This window comes from Cavia porcellus, unplaced genomic scaffold (assembly GCF_034190915.1).
Source record: "Cavia porcellus strain 051 isolate PalLab524CR breed Dunkin Hartley unplaced genomic scaffold, mCavPor4.1 scaffold_2, whole genome shotgun sequence".
In the NCBI taxonomy this organism is placed as follows: Eukaryota; Metazoa; Chordata; class Mammalia; order Rodentia; family Caviidae; genus Cavia; species Cavia porcellus.
In genome coordinates, this window is record NW_026947485.1 from 105,123,830 (window position 1) to 105,129,643 (window position 5,814).

The 5,814-nt window shown below is 39.6% G+C and overlaps 1 pseudogene; it reads left to right on the forward strand.

Annotated features, from left to right (window-relative positions):
• The first annotated feature begins 699 nt into the window (after positions 1-699).
• Positions 700-1,891, forward strand: LOC100729602 (histone-binding protein RBBP4-like; annotated as a pseudogene).
• Positions 1,892-5,814: the final 3,923 nt, after the last annotated feature.

Below are 5,814 nucleotides of genomic sequence, written 5' to 3' on the forward strand. Positions count from 1 at the left end.
AAATAAATAAATAAATAATTTTAGGCCATGTTGAAATCTGTGAAACTTATCTAAAGATGTTTATTGTCCTTATGTTCAATTTTCTATAAAGTAGATTTGAAGCTTTAATTAGTTGCGTCTCTTTTGATGTAGAATACTAATCACTGGGAAAATATCAAATATAACTTGTTAGGAGTGTCCTAACAAGGTATAAAATAGGAAAAACTAAAACAGTAGAATTTCTATTTTCCTTTACTGAAAATTATTAAGTTGATCTGAACAAGGTTTAAGTTCAACGTTAGATGTCGTCACATGATCCTCTCCATGCATGGCTACTTAATTATTACTTATATATTTAATAATTATTAAAAGATAAAATTTAAAAACCAGTGAGTGTGGTGGTACATGTCTGTAAACTGAGGTGCTCAAAGGATTGAGGCAGGAGGATCACAAGTTCGAGGCCACTCTGGGCACTGTAAGACTGTCTTGTAATGAAAAAATACTGCAAAAGCAAACATACAAACAAAAAACAGCTCATAGACCAAAAGGCAGTGAGAAACATAAAGCAGAGTAGAAGAGCCAGGCATGGGGTGCGCTTAGGAACAGGCTCCGAGGCAGGAGGTTCTCTGCCAGTTTAAGGTCAGCCTGGGCTACACAGTGAGTGGGAGGCCAGTCTGTCTAAACAACACAGTAAGACACTGCCTCAAAAAACAGGCTGCCATGGCTGACAAGGAAGCAGCATTTGATGAACGTCCGGTCAACAAGGAGTACAAGAAATGGAAAAAGAACATACCTTTTCTTTGTGACTTGGTGACAACCCATGCTCTGAAGTGGCCCAGCCTAACAGCACAGTGGCTTCCAGATGTGACCAGAAGGGGAGAATTTCAGCATTCATCAACTTGTCCTGGGGACATACACATCAGATGAAACAAACTAACTTGCGATAGCCAGTTTAATGAAGATACCTGGTTTGATGCGTCATACCACAACACTGAGAAAGGAGAACTTAGAGGTTTTGGCTCTGTTAGTGGGAAAATTAAAATAGAAATAAATATCAACCAGGAAGAAGTACACAGGGCCCTTTATATGCCCTAGAACCCTTGCATCACTTTAACAAAGACTCCATCCAGTGATGTTCTTGTTTAGGACCATACAAAGCATGCTTCTAAACAAGATCCCTCTAGAGAGTGCAGCCCACATTTGCATCTCTGTGGACATCAGAAAGAAAGCTACAGGCTTTCTTGGAACCCAAATCTTAGTGGGCACTTACTTAGTGCTTTGACATCAGTGCTGTCCCAATGGAAGGAAAAGTGCTGGATGCAAAAACCATCTTTATAGGACAGACAGCAGGAGTAGACGCTTCCTGGCATTTGCTTTAGAAGTCTCTGTTGGGGTCAGTTGCTGATGACTAGAAGCTTATGATTTGGGATACTCGATCAAACACTTCCAACACAAGCCACTCAGTTAAGTAAACTGTTCCTCTTTCAATCCTTATAGTTTTTGCCACAGGATCAGCTGAAAACACTGTTGCTTTGTGGGATCTAAAAAATCTGAAACTCAAGTTGCATTCCTTTGAGTCACATAGGATGAAATACTCCAGGTTCAGTGGTAACCTCACAATTGGACTTATTCTGGCTTTCAGTGGCACTGACTGCAGACTGAATGTCTGGAATTTAAGTAAAATCGGAGAAGAGCAATTTCCAAAAGATCCAGAAGATAGTCCACCTGAGTTGTTGTTTATTTATGTAGTCACATTGTCAAGATATCTGATTTTTCTTGGAATCTAAATGAACCTTAGGTGTTTTGTTCTGTATTATAAGACATTTTCATGCAAGTGTGGCAGATGGCAGAGAACATTCAGAATGATGAAGACCCTGAAGGAAGCATGGATCGAGAAGGGCAAGGATCTTAGCTATGTCTACACTCATGATTTTAGCCTCCTCTTTTTTCCTCTCAACCCTGAGATTGGTTTAACATTGGTTTTGAGACATACAGAATTTGTTCAGCTATCCATCCATTATATGTACTACTGGTAATACAATTGCCCCCCCCCCAATAGGTGTTTTCTAAATATTTATTAACTGGGCACTTGATTCAGCAGTCACAGACAGTTTAAACTTTCTTTAGGAATTTTATAGTAACAAACCCACATCTAAGGTAGCTACAAAAAGGGGAGTATAGTGTGCAATTATTTTTCTTTTTTTATTGTAAAGAGAATAAAACCCAACAATACAAAAAAAGAATAAAGCCAATCAAAACAAAGCAGTGAAAGTGGTACAGAATTTCAAAACAATGGTTATCATAATATCTCTTGTTATCTTCATAACAGTTGTCCATTCCACCAGACATAATAAAATCAAATGAAACAAAACAGAACAAAACCAATCAAAACAGAGCATTGAATAAAACAAGATAAACTGGAATGGAACAGAACAATACAGTAGGAACAATACTGGATTTCAAAAACAAGGCAGAAGGAAATCCCCCACATTTGCTATCTTGCATACTTTACCCTCCCAATAGATGCTTAGACTATCAGTCTTAGTCCTGCAGAGTCAATCAAACAATATAAGCATTTAGTTGTTTTTGTACCTCAGTTGCTATCAGCCTGTCCTCAGAACAAGCTGATTGCTTGGTGGTGGGGGTGTTCTTGATTCTCAGCCCACACACCAGTAGGCTCACCAGGAAGGAGACCTGGTTTCTCTCTTCCTGGGCCTCACCTGGTTTGTGTGGCCCATGGGAAGCTTGAATTAGCTTCTTGATGTGCTCCTCCCAGACCCAGCTTTTTGATGGGCTCTGCTAACTCATGGGAAAAGTGAACTGGCTTCTCTCTTCCTGGACCCCTCATGGTCTGAAGATTATTTTTCTTTTTAAGCTATATCCCCAAGTTTTTCAGACTTGTTTCAAATATAACACTCGCTGGGGATTTAGCTCAGTGGCATAAGCACCTGCCTTGCAGGCAGGCTGTCATGAGTTCGATCCCCGGTACCAATAAAAAAGAAAAAGACCAAAAAAAAAAAAAAAATAGAACAGTGGTTTTAGAGCAGAAAAAAAGAAAAAATAAATAAAATAAAATATAACACTCATGGCACAAAAGAATTGAAGTTGTAAACACATATAAGGAAACTTGACTACCTTTTTGTCCCCCTAGATACTTTTGGTTTAGGTCAACACAAGGCAAGATACATTCTTCACAATGCTACAAGATATGTCCATACATCCATCCTTTTAGCCTGCATGTGAGGGTGGCTGCTGGAAAACAGGAGGCATTTTTTCCATTACTCAGCACATTCAGGTCAGTATCAGTGGCCTATGAAATAGAAACCAGCTAAGAATTGGCTAATGTTTTTCCAGCTAACAATAGAACCATTTTAGCCAGTATTTGCAATTTTCACAGGGTGAGCTGCTTGCCAAATTCTGGCACTCCTTGTCTGTTTGGGAAAAGTCCAGAGAGTAGTTGGTAATTAATTTGCTAGGAAGTGTTCTGGTTTGTTTCTGTGTTACAGATTCAATCATACATTTCTAAATAGCCTCTGTAAGGCTGAGGGGGAAAAAAAAAAGTAAGCTTATGCTTTCTCCAACTTGAAATAATACAGAAGAAAATTTATGTAATAATGAACTTCCAAGGTTTAAATAGTGCAGACTGTGTTGGGAGAGACTGCTGCACTGAGTTACGTATTGATCGGTGATGACTCCCCCAGCAAACACTGGGTGCTTCCTGATTGCAAAACACAACATGCGATTTACTATCTGATGATGATGAGAGGAGGCAGTTAAAAACTTTCTCTAAAACTTTCTCTGTTAGGCTAACTTAACAGAGTTACTAAAATGCTTGCGATTGTTTAGTTTTTAAAATAAAACAAAATGAAATAAACCACACACACGCACAATCCCAGAATGGAGGACCAAAACTTTGGCCTACAGGACTCTGTCCAGAAACAGGCAGAGGTGGCTAGTTTTGAAAGCTGTTCCTAAAGAGAGGGGATTAAGTGCTCCAGGAAGAGTCAACAACAGCCAGAAGGATTTCTTAAAATCAGAGCTGGAAGGAGCCTCCCAACTCTAGGAAAGGAAGTTCAGGAGAAAAACAAACGAACAACCCCCCCCTCCCGCGCGCACGCACACACACACACACACACACACACACACACACACACACACACAAAACCAACTACAGGTTCCACAATTGACTAAGGATCAAGCAGAGCAAGGTGCTTAGCCCAGCCCCTGCCTGGCACCAATGCTGGGGCAGAAATTCTGGGCATTCACTGTGACTCCGTAAGGAACCACAGGACCAAAGTACAAGTCAGGATGAGCCCAGGAAAAAGACAACTTAGATCAGTCTTCAGGTGAGTCTGGAGGCCTCATTTCAGAACATCTAATGCTGGGAAATAGGTGATAGTGTCACTGATCAGCAGATAATTAAAACAACCAGCTGGAGTTTAAAACAATCACTTTTAGGATTCTTGTTTGTGGGTAAAGAGAAATACTCATGAAAATTAAAGAGATTATAAAACAAAAAGGGATAAAATAAGAACAAATGAATACAAAAAGAAACTGCAAAGTGAGATCATTAAAAAAAAATAACAGAAGCAGCTCAGTGGTAGAGTACTTGTCTAGATATCAGAGTCCTGGGGTTTAATTCCAAGGGCTAAAAAATGAGCACACAAACAAAAAACATGAATATATGAAACGTTGATTGGATACCAGTTAAGACAGAGTTAGTAAACTGAAAGAACACAGACAGAAACCTTAGGAAGGGCAGTTCTGAGACATGGAAAACAGATTGAATGAGTTCTACCAGTATGAGCATCCAGAAGAGGGGCTGGGGATTTAGCTCAGCAGCATAAGTGCCTGCCTGGCAAGCATGAGGTCATGAGTTTGATCCCTGATATCAAACCAAAACAAAACAACAAAAAGAAGAGGGTGAGAAAAAGGTTGGGAAGGGCCTAGAATCAAAGACAAAGGTCTCAGGAGGCACATATCCAGTGGTAGGCAGCATAACTATATATCAATCAGCATCAGAAATACTATAGTGGAATTTCACAACTAGGACACAAAAAAGATAGGTTTCCTTCATTCAAATGGCAGTTAGATTGGCAGCAACCTCAGCAGCAGCCAGTGATTAATATCTTAAAAACTGTAATAAAAAATAGCTGTCAACAAAGAACACTGCACCTGCTAAACAATCATTCAAGAATTTGCTCAAAATAAAGACTAAATATATTCATACATTTTAGAAAGAATTGTCCAAAAACACTTGCCAAAAGAACTACCATAGGAGATAGTTTAGCTGGATAAAAAGTCAGCACTGGAGAATGGCAAAATATGTTCATACATATAATTAGTTATTGACTACAAAATTAATTTAGTATTTTTAAAAAGTGAAACAAAAACTTGAGGCAATGGTAAGCAAGAAATGGGATCAAATGGTTAGAAGATGCTGTTTTGTTAGAAATGCAGTGTTGTGCTGACATCTGCCACTCCACTCAGAGCCACTGTCCACCCTGTCCTCTTGCTTTGGCCCCCACTGCAGCTCTGCCTCCCCTGGGCCTCATTACAGTCCCAGCACTGCTGTTCTTGGAGTGAACATACACCTTCTCTACATTGTGTAAATGTCCCCAGTTGGGCAATATTTCAGCTACAAACCTATACTGCCTTTTTAGATAAGGCAGTCTGATTTGGAGGAAAGAGCCAGAAGTATTCCAAGGCCTTGAGATCTAAACAAGATCTTCCAATCAAGATCTTCTAACATTTCTCTGGGTACACTTTAGTGACTCCACTGGGCCCATTTTCTGCCTTTTGTCAAGCAATTTCTATTGCAGTCACACTTTTTGT